Raw genomic sequence first — 17411 nt, 5'->3', positions numbered from 1 at the left:
TGCCCTGCCTAAAGCGCGGGTGAATATGTCTTAACTGAAGTGACCTGAAACCTGCCCTTGGTTGCAGAGGAATGCCCACCCAGTGTACATGGTACCTGTTTCTATATGGTGCAAGCAGATGTTCCTCATAAAGGCCCTCATTGCCAATTGCACAATGCAGTCTCAGCATTTCGCAGCGCCTCTCTTTATGCATATCATTCTGGGGTGACTAAGCCCTAATGAGCCCCCGTACCTGGATGATCACCAGTACGAGGGTACAGACTGATGACCAAGTGCTGCGCCAGCCAATAAACATGTAGTCATGGAGTGAATTTACACTATCTCATGCGCTACAAGGCCGCACGGTGTGCCACTTCGCCTAAACCAAGGCAAGGGTGGATCACCATGTCCGTGTAGCCTGCAAACCCATCCGTCATCTGCACTGACAGATGCTGTGTCGGCACCTCCTGGATACATAGTCAATGCATATGTGTGTGGGTGACCCATACGCTGGCATTTTGTATAAGCTTAGAGTGCCACCGGCTGGCATTTCGCAGCTTCTGTCATTGCCTTCAGCTATATACTGCAAAACCACACTATACCTGCAATACGTCACTACCCTTGGTTCAAACAATGCTTGTTTAGTTGTATAGGGTAAATTAAGCCCAAATTTAAGGTTCGTTGCATAGCGTATTGAGAGTGCTTCATTCTTAAATGGTGGGTCTGTCACTTTCAATTTGTTGACGATTGGATTAAATGTCTCAATTCACTCGAAAGCAAGTTGAACTGCAAATGAGACAAATACCACTAAGCAACATCACATCACGAATCAACTGAGATCATGTACCGCCCCATGAAGCAGGTAAATGTGTATAAAATCCAGCCATAGCCAAACGAAATCTCTAGAAGCAGTTTGTCAGGGAATTGTTGAGACCACCGGAGTTCCTCAGTGCCCTCCGTACTCCCGCAACAGCCAGACAGGTCACCTACACGCATGCCAGGTGCTGAAACCAGAAAGCGGCAGCCATTTTGAAAATGGAATGGCAGTGCACAATCCTCGCATCGGAGACAAAATTGGCTCGTGCCGGCATCCGCCCCACATTGGGCTAGCTATTTTATTGAACCATGGTGCTTTCAACGAACTGCCCTTTCCAGTGAACTGGAAAGTCATGGAGGAAGCGGCATCTATCCATAACCTGGCAATTCTCACCGCACCACGCAGCATGGTATCCATGAACTGCATGCCCCACGCTGCAGGAGTCAACAACCCTGGTGCTCCAAGTACCAAAACTGGTAAAACAAGGCCCACAACCAGAGCACCATGCCTGCACTGTTAGCCTGTAGCGAAGACACCCAGATCTATAATGCGTTTCTTGTAAATTACCTCCCATTCCAAGATTCCACAAAACTAGCGCCGCACTATATAAATATTGGCAACCTATCCAAGCACCACAAAACGTAACTAAGAAATTGAGCCTCAACCTTGAAAAATAACAATCACTGGCCCTGAAACGAGGCAGACAATGCTTGAGCAACTGAGCTGCCTCACTTCCCAAAATTACCTGCAGGTTATTTGCTCACACGACTGGGCAGCTAATAGCTAAATGACCAGAAATTTAGATTATCTTAATATGCTCGTACCTAATCTTTGTCCATAAGGAGAACTGGGTCCATTTCATGGTGCACCGACAAATCCCACTTTGTACTGAGTCACCGCCTGCAGACAGCAAAATAGTGCGCTGGCCAGGCTCAGTGCTCTGTAATCAGGTTGCCTATCTTGGCAAAGGCCTAGTTTGAGGATTCTGAACGAGCATGCTAGCTCGGCCCCATCCATAGTTGCCATTGTTGCAGATTGCTATGTATGACGCTTGCATAATTCCAGTGCATCTGTGAGAGACATTAAGACTATGGCTGACATTTTCTAGCACTACACCTACAACAAGCCCGTCCATTGGCTTAGTCAATGGTTATTAGTTGCCCGCACAACTACTAACCTTGCCACTCCTATGCGTGCGACAACTCAGACTGCTCGAGGTAACTTAAGGGGTTTGCCCCGCTTCACAGGATGCTTGAGCCTACCGCCAGACGCTAAGAATGATTTTGGAGCGGGCACTAGTTGTCTCCAATGCACATTGAACAACAAACAACTGCTGTGCTCATCTTTAACCACACAACAAATCACACAAACAGCGCTACCGTGTGGCAGCAACCACAATGGCCGGAGTCCGATGCCAAGCCCCAGAAACCAATTGCTCAAACCAAACTCAGCGAAAATACCGGCGATGCAAATGGAGACCCCCAATCCATCTGATGGGCACAGTGAGCAGCACCGTGCTTCCGCGCGTAGGCGCTTGACACAGGACTACATCCAAAAGTAAATTTACAACAATTGAAACGCTATACATGAGCGCCAGTTCCATTACATCTTCAGCGCAACTATCCCCATGCTCACTGCAAATGAAATGCATGGCCATCAGTGGAACTGCGCCATGCTCGCAGATCCAGGCAAGCCAAACACCAATGAGAACAGAAATCAGCCCAAACACAATCTTTTCTGAATCAAAAGCTGTAACTTCGTGGCTGGCATTCCCCTTCTTGCACGGCGAAGTCAGCGAAGACAATCTGCCGCGCCCGAACGCTGCAACCCAAAACCTGTGCTGCAACAAACCAAAGCATGCATCCACAGGGCCCAAGGCCATACTGACTTTGGGTGAAAGGAACCTTCATTTGAATGCCCAGGCAAAAAGTTGATAGCCGGCATCAGGACCCAAACCTGTTCCCCCACTCAAAACGACAGCTCCAACCACGGGCCACTCACACACCTCCTGACGGATCCAGACTCATGGCGCCGTTCCCTCCACCCCGCTCACAAGAACACAGCCATTCCTTCTCACTTTGCAGGCAATGCTGCGGGAGGTGTGCCCATGGCGAGAGTTGCCAGGCCCGTCTGACACAGCACCTTGCCCGCCTCCTGGACTTGTAAAAGCCTGCATCAGTGGTATAAAGCGAACTGACAGTGCCCGCACATTTACTCCATGACTCTCCTACAAGTGCGACAATTCAGACTGTTTAGTGCCCCAACAGCAGGTAAAGTGTTTGAAATGTATATCGAAAATATAAACAACTGTTGTGCCTTTCTTTAAAGTACAGAAACAAATTACGCAAACAGCAGCCCCCTGTAGCAACAATCATAAGCACCAGTGTCAGTTGCCACCTGCTCAAATTCAGTGCTGCAAAATACCGGCGAGGCCAACGTAGATCTTCATCTCTCCGATGGCGACAAGTGGGCATCACCAAGCTGAGTAAATTAATATCTGTTAGTACAGTGCTTCCGCGCCTAAGCATATAGCATTATATAAAAAGTGAATCGAAAACAACTAGACACCATACCACACCGGACCCTCGCCTTCTCTAGCATGCCCATAAGTTTAATACTGTGGGAAGGTTTACTCCCCATCCCGTAAAGCTAAGCAACTTCTTAGTGCAGCGTACACTCCTGACACATAGCGAGAGCCTTATACCTGGGGAACACTAGTAAATTCCATTTGTTGGGTGAAAGCGAACAAATGTGATATTGTATTATGCAAATATCACCTTAAGCCTTCAAGGGTGAAGCGATGTAAGATCCATTTACTGTTCCATGAAAGCGCCGTACACAGTCGGAGTCTGTATCAAATTACCAAACTGTTGAAAAAGGATCATTTAAATATAGCAGGCAAGAAAGACTTCACATTCCGTTTCTTGGGTGCTTTCCCATCCAATGAAACACCCACTCGAGTTAAGTCCGGAATTAATTGCTATAAAACCATTTATCCTCCTAACCTGACTAAAGCTTCAGCAAAACGATTCAAGCATAACACCATTGAATGTTTCCCTGATTCCCTTTTTGTTGATCAATTTTACAATAGTCATTCTGGGAGGCTCAAAAACGATTTCATTTTTTTCAGTCACGACATCCCCTCTTGGTCCACCAGCTTATATAATTCCCTTAACGTCACCTCCTTCTCCTCTGTCCCTCATGGGAAACAGCTAAAAATGTCCCCCTCTGCGTGTTTCAACGTCTCCCTCACTATCTCACTCTATAACAACGGTACTGTCATGATCCAAGCCAAAGACAGTTGTCTCTCTCTCTCTCTTTGATCACCTCTTTCCTTCCCTACTCCCCTCCCCTGCGACCGGGTTATCCCTTGACTCTTCACCTAGCTCCACCCATTACTCCCTATCTCGTCCCCTGACCCCCTACACTCCAATAGGAGGCACAGGTCGACCCTCTTCCCTCCCCCTCCCCTGTGCCCTCCTCTCCCATTCTTCCCCCCTCACAGTATGCCCCCCCTTCATCACTTCAGCCTTACCTCTAGCTAATAGGCTCCTCGTCCAATCTGCACCGTCCCGGTACTCCAATCTCATCTCCTCCCCCCTATCCCTACATGCCACCCCCCTTTTTAGTCCACCTCTCCTCCAACCTTCTCCCCTAGTTAACTTTCCTTATGTTCCCCTTATTCCCTCCTCTTCTCTACCCCCTCCTCCCCTCGCTATGTACCCAGATTTCTCCACAAACCCATTGAATCCCTCTCCTTCCACCCACACCTCCAGCAATGCTGTGCTATCCCCTTTCCCCCCTTGGTAACCCTTTTCCTTTCCCTCCCTCTGTCCTAGCGGAACCACTTCCTTTCTTCAACTTCCCTATCTCCCAACCCCCTCACTCTGCCAGATGCCCGTTCCCTCACAGCCACCTCACCTAGCTGACAGGATCTCTCCAACCCCCTCCCCTCTTTTCCTCCCAAACCTCCTGCATTCCTATGACTCCACACATTCCTCCCCTCTCCGTCCGCCCACCGTCGCGCTCCTCACCTATCTCCCCCTAATTATGTCCTTAATTCCTATCCTTCTTGCAACGCCAACAAAGACAACTCTCCTTTCATCTCTGATGCACCAACGCCCGCTCTCAACCACCACCTTTCCCCACCTCTGAACCCTGTACCCCAACTCCCCTCCCGTACCCCCACTTCTCCCTGCCTTCCACCGCCAATTGCACCCCCTCCTGTTTCCATTGAACCACCCAACATGCCGTGCTCTGCCCTGCACTATCTGGAAAATAAGCTAGGCACTCTTATCACCTCCATCTCCCAACTTGAAGCTACCATTTCACTTTTAAGCTCCAAGATTTCCACTTTTCCATACACCTCAATTCCTTTGGAAAACACTCACCTTCCCACGAGATGCACCTCGCCCCCACACCCCATAATAGCCAAGCATAACCTGTCATCTGCAAACATCGCAAACTCACACAAGCCCTCGAACGCCACCCTTCTTCCGCTTTCATCTCCAAGTAACCCTACTATCTACACTATTCCGACCATCTCCTCTGTCAGAACCACTCATCCACCTAAACCCTCCCGAGCACCCTCGTATAAGTACAATATCCCTATCACCCCTCATAGCCCAAGTGCCCCCGTCACCAAAACAGTCTCGACAGAACTGCACTGTCTGCTCCACAACTGCAGAACTGCAATAAAACACAAACTTGAAATCTCCGATACCATCATCCTTCACAATATTGACATGCTCTTCCTCACGGAGACCTGGTTCAATGATACCTCACACTCTATATTTGATCTCCTATTACCCACAGGCTATTCTATATTTAGAAATGACAGAATTGACAAAGTTGGGGGAGGTGTTGCAGTTATCTTTAGAAACTCCCTTAAACTTAAGGCTTTTCCTAACAGCTCCTTCCGCACTTTTGAATGCCTATCTCTTGAGCTTAAATTGCACCACAGCTCACCCCTCAGATTCCATGCCATTTACCGCCCGCCTGGTAGCGGCCCTTATTTATGGAGGAACTCACTGACTTCATCAGCGACCAATACTCGCAAAGTGACAATCGGATCTTCGTGGGTGACTTCAATCTCCACTGGGGCTCGCCTCAAGACTCTTCTACGAATTTGCTGGCCACCTTCCTCTCTGCAAACGATCTTATCCAACACTGCACAGAAACAACACACTGGACCTTGTTATTTCTAAAGCAGGCATGCTTACTATCGCTACCCCTATTCATGTACACTGGTCTGACCACCTCCTCATCCCATTCTCTCTTCACCTATCACACTCTATAACTCTCGGCCAACCTAAGAGGGCTACCTCCAGGTTCCGTGACACTAAAAATATTAACCTCGGTACCCTCTGTGAATTAGCTTTGCTACCACTTCCAAGGCTAGACCCGAACCTAGATGTTAACGAACTCACCTCCCAATGCCTCACAGTCCTTGCAATCAAAATCAATAACGTCGCTCCTCTCCAAAGCAAAAAGAAAAGGCCTACTCCCTCAGCACCTTGGTTCAACAAATCCCTCTATGAAGATAGGAAGTACCTAAGATTCCTGGAGAAACAATGGAGACAAGCGCCCTCCACCGATAATTTGGCCATGATTCGTTCAGCAAGATCCAAGTAACACAAGCACATCTTCCTTGGAAAAGCGTTGCACTTCAGAACCCTCCTCGACTCAGCCAAAAATAGACCCAAAAAACGATTCGATCTCATCAAGAATCCAAACTGCTCTCCCCCAACCTCCAAGTTGGAGGATTCTACAAAGAAAGCAGCGGAATTTGCTATATTCTTTGACGAAAAAGTGAATTTACTTGTGGATCAGGTCATTCATCCTACCCCTCCAGAGGAGCGCAAATCCTTAGCAATTTGGCAGAACTTTGACCCCATCTCTGAAGATGCCCTCCTCAAATGCATCCTCGAAACAAAGCCCTTCAACCATTCTCTTGACCCCATCCCTAATACCATTGCCATTGACTTCTATACCCATTTTCTTTCCTATTGGACCACTCCGGTTAACTTCTCCCTCTGTCAAGACTCCCTTCCTGTTTCCTTCAAAACTTGGCAGGTCACCCCTCTGCTTAACCCCTTGTATGCCCATGACGAGCTGGACTTGTCATGGAGCACAGTCGCGCTGTTTCCATGACGAGTCCAGCTCGTCATGAGGCTTTCCCTGGGGAATCCCTCTGGTGCGGGCACCAGAGGGATTCCCTTTTACTGAAAATAGCCTCAGGACCTAGGGAAGAGCTTCCCCAGCTCCCGAGCCCCCCCCCCCCTGCTTTCAGTGTAATGACGATCGGCGCGCACGTCGCGCCGACGTCATTACACTGAAACTGAAATGAGCCAAGAGGCTCATTTCAGTTTCACTTTGTACGTGGTCAGGGGGCTATCTCAGCCCCCTGAGCACGTAGAAAGACGGGAGAGGTGTCGTTGGAAAGGGGAGAATCTCCCCTTTCCAATGGTACCCCAGTGGATCCCTGCTTGGGGATCGCCAAAGGAGGACGATCCCCAAGCAGGGTTCCACCCACTAGACACCAGGGAGTGGGGAGCGGCCCCTTGGGCAATGGCCTTTGCTCCCCCCAAATAATTTTGGCCTAATTTAGTCTTTTTGCCCTCCCTGGGGGCAGATGGGGTATTGGCCCCCAATCTGCCCCCCTGGGGGGCAAAAAGACCACTAGACACCAGGGAATTGTAAAAAAAATTATTATCACAGTCTTTCTGCCCCCCGGGGGGCAGATGGGGCATTGGTCCCTAATCTGCCCCTTCGGGGGGGCAGAAAGCCCACTATACACCAGGGATTTTTTTTGCGCAATTGTTTTTAGGGTGTGCGCTGCCCGAAACGGGCATGCCAATGCCCTCACCCTCCCCCCCCACAAAAATGAGTCTTTCTGCCCCCCAGGAGGCAGATGGGAGCTGTAGCCCCCAATCTGGCCCCCCCGTTTTGGGCAGCCCCCACCCCTATATTTATTTTTTGTAAAATTCCCTGGCGTCTAGTGGTCTTTTTGCCCCCCCAAGGGGGCAGATTGGGAGCCAATGCCCTGGGGGGCAGAAAGGCTGTAATGGTGGCGGGTGGGTGGTAGGAAATTTGTGTCAGCCCAGTGATGCCACAACTTTCCCACATAAAAATGTGTGAAAAAGGTGAATTTTTCAGCTAAATTTGAGGTTTGCAGGGCATTCTGGGTAAGGAAACATTGGGGGATCCACGCAAGCCATACATCCCTGGAATGCCCCGGGTGTCTAGATTTCAGAAATGTGTGGGTTGGTAGGTTCGCCTAGGTGGCCGCCGAGCACCGGGCCAAAAACCCAGGTGGACCCCCCTTGCAAAACCAGGTCGTTTTGAGGTAGGCAATTTTCATGTCGCCTCAATACGTTTTGGGCCCTTGCCTGTCGCGGGTACTTGGGCCTCCCACACGAGTGAGGCACTGTTTATATCGGGAGACCCGGGGGAACGCTGGGTGGTAGGAAATTTGTGTCAGCCCGGTGATGCCACAACTTTACAACACAAAAATGTGTGAAAAAGGTGATTTTCCCAGCTAAATTTGAGGTTTGCAGGGCATTCTGGGTAAGGAAACGTTGGGGGATCCACGCAAGCCATACCTCCCTGGAATCCCCTGGGTGTCTAGTTTTCAGAAATGTGTGGGTTTGGTAGGTTCCCCTAGGTGGCCGCTGAGCACCGGGCCAAAAACCCAGGTGACCCCCCTTGCAAAACCATGTCGTTTTGAGGTAGGCAATTTTCATGTCGCCTCAATACGTTTTGGGCCCTTGCCTGTCGCGGGTACTTGGGCCTCCCACACGAGTGAGGCACCGTTTTTATCGGGAGACCCGTGGGAACCCTGGGTGGTAGGAAATTTGGGTCAGCCCGGTGATGCCACAACTTTCCCACACAAAAATGTGTGAAAAAGGTGATTTGTTCAGCTAAATTTGAGGTATGCAGGGCATTCTGGGTAAGGAAACGTTGGGGGATCCGTGCAAATACCTCCCTGGAATCCCCCGCGTGTCTAGTTTTCAGAAATGTGTGGGTTTGGTAGGTTCCCCTAGGTGGCCGCCGAGCACCGGGCCAAAAACCCAGGTGACCCCCCTTGCAAAAACAGGTCGTTTTGTGGTAGGCAATTTTCATGTCACCTCAATATGTTTTGGGCCCTTGCCTGTCACGGGTACTTGGGCCTCCCACACGAGTGAGGCACCATTTTTATCGGGAGACCCGGGGGAATGCTGGGTGGTAGGAAATTTGTGTCAGCCCAGTGATGCCACAACTTTCCCAAACAAAAATGTGTGAAAAAGGTGATTTTTTCAGCTAAATTTGAGGTTTGCAGGGCATTCTGGGTAAGGAAACGTTGGGGGATCCACGCAAGCCATACCTCCCTGGAATCCCCCAAGTGTCTAGTTTTCAGAAATGTGTGGGTTTGGTAGGTTTCCCTAGGTGCCGGCAGAGCTAGGGTTCAAACACTAGAGCTAGGCACTTTGCCAAAAAAGGTTCATTTTTTGCTACGAAATTGAGGTTGTGTCCACCTTACGTTTTACGCCGTTTCCTGTTGCGGGCACTAGGCTGACCCACACAAGTGAGGTACCATTTTTCTCGGAAGACTTTGGGGAACGCGGTGTGGGTGATAATTTGTGGATCCACGCAGATTCCAGAACTTTCCACCAGAAAATGTGGGGAAAAGGTGTTTTTTTGGCAATATTTTAGATTCCCCTGGGTGTCTAGTTTTAAAAAATGTATAGGTTTGCTAGGTTTCTCTAGGTGCCGGCAGAGCTAGGGTTAAAAAACTACAGCTAGGCACTTTGCTAAAAAAGGGTAATTTTGCATTGTGACAATGTGGTGTGTTCACGTTGGGTTTTGAGCCATTTCCTGTCGTGGGCACTATGCCTACCCCTACAAGTGAGGTACCATTTTTATCAACCTCCGAATTAAGAACATACGCCACAGGTATCATGGACATTATAAAACATGATACCTTTCACAAAATTAAATGGCTAATTGGCATCAGGGGCACTCTTGGAGAACTGGGTATGGAGAGTCCATGGGAGGACCCTCTTAACGCTAGCTTTCCCTCTAAGAAAATTATTAAGGACAAATATTGGGAGATGGTAGTAACTCAGATTTTGAGGACAAGTGCCCCACTTTCACTTACAGGGAGGTTTTTAGACCTAAAAGATAAAATTGGCCTTGAAGCTTACTGGGACGATATAACCAAGCCACTTGATAGAAAGCTCTATTTCCAACTCAGGACTGGAAGTTTGCCTATCAGAGCATTTACATCAAGATGGTCTCAAGGTGGTATGGCTACTTGTCCTAGTTGCCCGGCATCTTTGGAATCAGTTGCCCACATTCTGTGTGAGTGCCCGGTATACTCTGTTCCACACAGGGTTTGGTTGAAACCCATGTGCAAACTACTTGGCACCAGGAGTGGTGTGTGAGCAACTAGAATTATTTGTGCTTGTACCACTCCTTTTGTATATATGTCAGTGGCAAAGTTTCTTGGTTGGTTTTGGGCAATAAGGAGGAAAATGATTAGTGGTCGATCTTTTTAACTATTTTAAATTGTATCAAATTTATTATGAAAAATCGTTTTTTACTCGCATTTTAAAATTGTGAAGTCTTTTTGTGTGAAATTTCTTTTAAAGCTTCTTAATGTAAAGGGTACGAATTATTTTAACATTTGTTGTGGATATTGTGCTTTTATGACAAATGTCGAATAAAGCCTGTTTGAAATGCAAATGAAATTAAATGAAAGACATTGTGTCAAAAAGAAGTCATTCTAAAAAATGACTGATAATTCTCATGCTAGTATGAGTATCCCAATTTCGGAAATGTGCAAATATCTACTGTTTCTAAACTCTATATTTTGTTCCCATTTCAGAAATACATAGGTGTCTTTCATACCGATTTTTCCATGTACACATTTTTACAGAAAAATTACTATATACCCGGTACATAATAAAAAACCATTGCAAGTTGCTGCTCAGTTTTTGGCTCTGGGTTCGTCGGGTTCTTCGTGAACCTACAAGTCCTATATATCCCCACAACCAGTAATGTCCAGCAGATGTAACGGTATATTGCTTTCAAAGAGCTGTCAAAATTAGAAGGAGTTACAGGTGAAAACGTTGACACAAAAGGCGCTTTTTTCAACAAATTTTCTATTTATCCTATATTTAACTGTTAGTTTCTATAAAGAAACCTTGATGGATCTACACAAATGACCCCTTGCTGAATTCAGAATTTTGTTTACTTCTCTAAAATGTATAGCTTTCCAGGATCCATTATTGCTTTTATACCCATTTCTACCATTAACTGGAAGGAGGATGAAAGCACAAAAAATAGCAAAAATAGGCTATGTCCCAGAAAAATACCAAAACTGTGTAAAAAAGTTTGGGTTTCTGACAAAAGTCTGGTATCCCCTAAAAGCTGGGAAAATGGTGATTTCAGCCCCACAAACCCTTTTTTGATAACATTTGCAGGGAAAAACCCAGAGGCTTTCATTTGCAGCCCGTTTTTACCATTTTCCCCCCAAAAAACTAAATGTTGCTGTATTTTGGCTCATTTCTGTGACTCCTCCAGGGGAATCCACAAACCCTGAGTACCTTCAGAATCCCCATGATGTTGGAAGAAAAGGACGCACATTTGGCGTGGATACCTTATGTGGTCAAAAAGTTACAGGGGCCTCAGCGCACTACCCCAAATAGCCAAAAAAGGGCGTGGCACAGGAGGGGAAAAAGGCCTGGCAGCGAAGGGGTTAAAAAACCCACCGTTGATGCAAACGACCTCAACAACTTCCACCCCATCACTAACCGCCCTTTTCTTGCGAAAATCACAGAAAGATGTGTAGCGAAACAACTCTCTCGTCATTTCAAGGACAATGATCTTCTTGACAATTTCCAGTCCGGCTTCATTCAAAACTGCAGCACTGAAACAGCCCTGCTGCAAGTGATTGATGACGCGCTGCGGATACTCGATTCGGGGGAGTCTTGTCTTCTAATTCTCCTTGATCTTTCTGCAGCCTTTGACTCTGTCAATCACAACACTGTCCTTAACACTCTTCAACAGAGAATGGGCATGGAGGGCACTGTGCTTAAATGGTTTGCTTCCTTTCTCTCTGATAGATCCCAAATGATCAAAATAGCGAACAGTCTTTCATCTCCTTTGGCGGTAGGTCAAGGTGTTCCTCAAGGCTCTATACTTGCACCCACATTGTTCAATCTCTATTTAGAACCATTGAGAAATCTCCTAAGTAAATCCGGGATCCACTATCATCTATATGCGGACGACATTCAAATCTACCTTAAGGTGGCCTCCACTCACGATCTCTCCATCCTAAGCTCTACTCTCGACTCCATTCAAAACTGGATGTTAACTCATCAACTGATTCTGAATCCCTCCAAAACTGAATTCCTCATCCTCTCCTCACTTTCTCCTCCCCCGGTTCAATCATGGATGGATCAGATGAATCTACTTAACAATAAACCCATCATTGTCGACAGCGCAAATCCCTTGGTGTCATACTCGACAAAATACTCAATCTACTCTCCCACATCAATTCCATTGCAAAGTCTGCTCGATACCAACTGGGCCTTCTTTGGGCGATTCGTCGCTTCTTCCCGAAGCAAAACCTTAAAACCCTGGTCCAATCGCTGGTTCTCTCCAGACTAGACTACTGCAATTCTCTTCTTACTGGCCTCCCCAAATCCCACCTGTCCCCCCTTAAATCTGTTCTCCATTCAGCAGCTCGTTTCATATATGGGGCCAAAAGAAGCGACCACATCACACCCATTTTATCCACCCTCCGTTGGCTTCCCATCGAGGCAAGACCTATCTACAAGACTGCCAGTATCACCCGCAAAGCCTTGCACTCCTCCTCTCCTCGCTACCTGGCGAATAAACTGAAACTCTCTGGAGCCTCTAGACCATCACGTAATGCAGAAAATGTATTGCTTGAACCTCCCACTTTCAAGAAGGAAAGATCGATGGCCCAATCCTTTTCAGGCAATGCAGTGAGAATCTGGAACTCACTTTCGCCTCAGCTCCGGACCACCACCTCTTCCCAGGCCTTCAAAACTGACCAAAAAGTTCTCCTCCTTCAAAGACACTTCCAAATTTAATTCACGCCCTCTCTATTATCTTAAGGAAGTCCTTCCATTATAGGAAATTCTGTTCTCCATGACTATAGAAGTGCCTTCCCAGTGTGTTCTTGTGGTTTGAGTGTCTGCCATTTATTGCAGTATTATACTTCTACTTGTATTTTGTACTCTTTTGTAACATGCACACGTCACTTTTCCTCTTGTAACGTATCGTTTGCTACCTCTTGTATTTTGTTTGCTTTTGATACATGCACAATTGCCACCATTGCCTCACGTAACGTAACGTTTGTTCTTGTGCTTTGAGTGTCTGCCATTTATTGCAGTATTATACCTCTACTTGTACGTTGTACGCTTTTGTAACATGCACACATGTCACTTTTTCCTCTTGTAACGTATCGTTTGCTACCTCTTGTATTTTGTTTGCTCTTGATACATGCACAATTGTCACTATTGCCTCATGTAACGTAACGTTTGCTTTTGTAACATGCTCACTTGCAATTTTCTCCTCATGTATCATTACTGTTCCTATTGTGAAGCGCTCTGACACCTTCGGGTAAAGTCCGCGCTATATAAAAACGCATAAAATAAATGAATAAATAAATAAAAACCCAGCCTGACTCGTGCCCTCTCCCACTACCAGGATGCTCGCACCTGTGAACCCCCCTCTGAAATCGATGCTTGCACCAATCCACAATTGCAACGCTCGAAGACCTTTCTGCACACCGCTGCCAGTGTAGGGATATGAAGCCCTCCCTAAGACCGGCCCGTGACCACCAACCCATGGCCTTACCTCCGAGCTATGTACTCCTGCCTCTGCCTGGCCCACTGGTACGGACCCATGTATACTTCCTCCCGGAAGACAGCGAGGCACACCCTCAAAGCCACAAGGACATGCACGCACCTTGGAGCACACACACATCGGATTGTGAACCCTGTAGTTACAGCAGGCTTTGCCCCACATACAGTTGCTGTCTTGGAAGACCACGCTCCGGTGACTCACAGCGCCATGCTGCGCCGCAACCTTCACTTACTGACAGCTTTATTAGAGTCCCTGAGAAGTAGTCAGCTCTATTAAAACTCGCCGGAAGACAGCAACCTCAACAAAGAACTGAGGGACAAAAGGCACGCAGCACTGCCAGCCATACCGACACAAATCGCTAACATCCTTCCTATGCCAGGCACTACCCCTGTGCTGCATGATCTTGCACGCCGCACAGACCGGGCCCCAGGTGGCCTCGCAGCAACCGGGACTGACACAATAGTCCCAAATGACTGTTGTCCCAAGCACGTGGATCCCATATTCGCGACCCGGTGGGCCCAACATGCAACACTGTCGACCCTGCCTGCTCGCCACCTGTGATGCCCCCTTCTCAGCCCATGCCTGGTGCTTAAGGGACGCCACATGCGGGGTGGCCAGAAGAGAAAGGAAGGCAGGGACGTGGGCAAAATAAACTCGGATACCCGTTGGATTGGAGTGCTACTGCGCCGGTAAAGGCTAGCAGAGCCTCCCGGAACAGATCAGACCCCCGGCGTATGAACAGACCAGCCTCCTCAAAGTCCAGCTTGGTGACTACCCGACCTACCACACTGCCCACATGAGTCGACCCTCGTCGGCTATGCGGGAATGTCCCGTTATATGTAAAGCGCCGACTGATCATCCCTAAGGGTCTCACGGCGTAGGGGGCAGCCCCACCCCCCCAAAGTCCAAGCCTGATTATAGCTGTGCGCCAACCATAAAAGGGGGGGGGGGTGCATCCGACCAGCGGTCGGGTATCAAAACATGTATCTGAATGCTTGAACATTGTGCCTCAGCCTTGACCAGGGTAGCTGGGGCGTGCTCTGCAGGGACTTTTGCCGGTAGAAAGCCCCGAATGAACCCGAGGCCCGCACGCGTACCGGGCCTGGGTACACTTAGCAGGATGGAGCTCCCCTCCAGTCCTACTCAGGTGAGGGATCCGGTTGTTAGCGTGGGCACTCCTTCCTTTCCCAAGGTGCTGCCCTAACCCGCCTACACATGGCACGACAACCGGGGCACGGGAATTGAACTCGGCGGAGGGAGGGGGGGTGAGTCCTGGTAGTCACCAAATGGATTGCAGAATCGAACCAGGAGTGTGACTTCACTCATCAGAGTCAGTTCCCCTTGGATACGGCAGAACATCACAACCAATGCGTCCGGCTGGGCGGCTGACCCTTCCCCGACCTCTGCCCACGTGGTCCAACCAGTGGGCCTCAGCACACAGGTGCCGCTCCTGTGCACCCGCCCCACTCACCGGCGATGGCGCCGGGCAGGGCAACCGGTAGACCTAGCCCCGGAACGTGACTGAGGCCAGCCAGGCAGCCGAGGCCAGTAAACAGCTGCACCGATCCCTGCTGTATCGGGCAGCAAGCTACTGGGCCTGCTCAAGCTGTACCGCCAGGAACTACCACACCACCGGTACCTCAACTTAAGGTAGCGGTCCCGAACCGACGGTAGTGGAGCAGGTCGTCCTTTTAATAGGACTGCTGGGTATTATTTGTGGTCACCTGATGCGACGAGAGGCCGCGGTGACTGAATCCCATGTCCCCAGCGCCCGTCCTGAACCCCTGCTGCAACCCCCCCCCGCAAGGACCGGCACCGCATCGGTAGGCCTCCTGCGGGGGCCAGAGCAGGGAATAAGTATCTCAGACAGGGTCCCACATGGGCGTAGTCACAAGGAGGGACCGGGGCTAGGGTGTTGGGGGGTGGTTTGAGTACTCACCAACTCATACCACGGCCGATCGCCAGCAACCAACACGTCCCACCGACCACAGCACGACCACCTAGACGGCGTGTCGGGCACGCAAAAGAGGGTGCTAAAATGGTGGGGGAGACATATATACCCTCCCCCAAGTCCTGGCATCCAGGAAGTGACACCCCTAGCGCGCCGCAAACTGGCTGAGGGGACTCCACCCAGAGTCCCTGCCCCTGATGGGGACGGGGGGTGCCCAGGTGACACTAGAGTGCTGACCTCTCTAGTGGCCCCCTGCAGAGGCCTCGGCCAGCCGCATTTTCCACCCCAGTCGGACACTGATTGCGCACAGGGCTGGACTGGTCACTCTGCTACTCAGGCATATTGCTGGGAGGCTGCAGATTAAGACGCTGTTGTCTGAGGTGGGTGGGCTGACCTGACACATCTGTGAAAGTGCCAATGCACTCTTAAATGTGGAGCTGTTCTGCACATTTTTGCCAGGGCTGTGACTGGTGTCCAGCCTGGCCCTGATTGTGCAGCCGGAAATGCTGCTGCCAGACACTCGCATTGAGAAACACAGTTCTACAATGAGACAGCATTAGATATGGAGCAGAAAATAGAAGGTACATTTGACACGAGCCAGTACAGGATAGCAGGCACAGTGAACAGAACGCCAGGGTGGAACGGAGAGGGTCGCGTGGTGCGGTATCTCTGGTTTCCAATCTGCTCGCCAGCCTGCAGGTCATGCCCCTACAAGCCGGGGCTAAAATTATTTCACCACCGGGAGAGAGGGCGGTGTCGGGTTCGAATTCCTGACCAGTGCTGTCACTGACGCAGGCCTTGGATTGCAACGCAGGTCTGGAAGTGTGTTTGGAAATTCCCCAGATACAGAATGTATTGTATTGTTTATTGCATTACAGATGAGCACGCGCTCCATATAGTGTACACTGCGAATATTGAGTCCCAAATCTCCACGGGACAGGATAGTGTTAAAACAATGTCGTGGTACAAAATATGGAAAGGTGAGTTTCTATACATTTTCTATACATTCTATACATTTTCTAATACCACATATACATACCTTGCCTATCCTGGCATCCTGTTACGTGTGGAATATATATATATATATATATATATTTTGAAAATTTCGCGAGGATTCGTAAATCGGCGCCAAAGTTATTCCAAATAGAATGTTGCGGAATTCCTATGGAAACACGGTCCTAACTATAACTATCTACTGGCGACCACCAGTAGATAATATATATATATATAATTCAAGTTACATAGATGTTTAGTTAAGAATGGTAAGGCCTTACCTCCCTCTATCCACTTACCTTTCAATATTTTGTCGCTCAATAATGTTGAAACGAAATTCCCTAGCTTGATACGTGTACTCATAACGCGCATAAACCCTGCAGGGGGGCAAGGGATCGCAGTGCACGTGAAGTGAGATATGCTGCAAAATGGTGAGAAGTTCAAACTATAGACAAAAGGACTCACGGGGCTAATCAGGTTGTGCTTTATCCCCGGGGAGAAACAAACTGCGAGTTCACGTGTCATCTAGTAGCGGACTCTAAATTCAGGTTCATGTGATTCACAGTGAATTCAGAGCCTGAATAGGGCCGACATAGCCAGGCATTCTCCAATTTCAGTGGACACACTGGAGCCATGAAAACGCGGCAATGCAGAGTCCTACTTACTAACTGTAATTTAAACACACTTTAACGTAGGCAGCCTGAACACAACAAACAGTTTAGCAAATGCATTAAAGAATTTAATTACAGATACCAGTGCAATATACTAGTTTACCAACAGGTTATTTTG

Source organism: Triturus cristatus, chromosome 3_1, assembly GCF_964204655.1.
Source record: "Triturus cristatus chromosome 3_1, aTriCri1.1, whole genome shotgun sequence".
In the NCBI taxonomy this organism is placed as follows: Eukaryota; Metazoa; Chordata; class Amphibia; order Caudata; family Salamandridae; genus Triturus; species Triturus cristatus.
Note: the sequence above shows the minus strand (reverse complement) of the source record.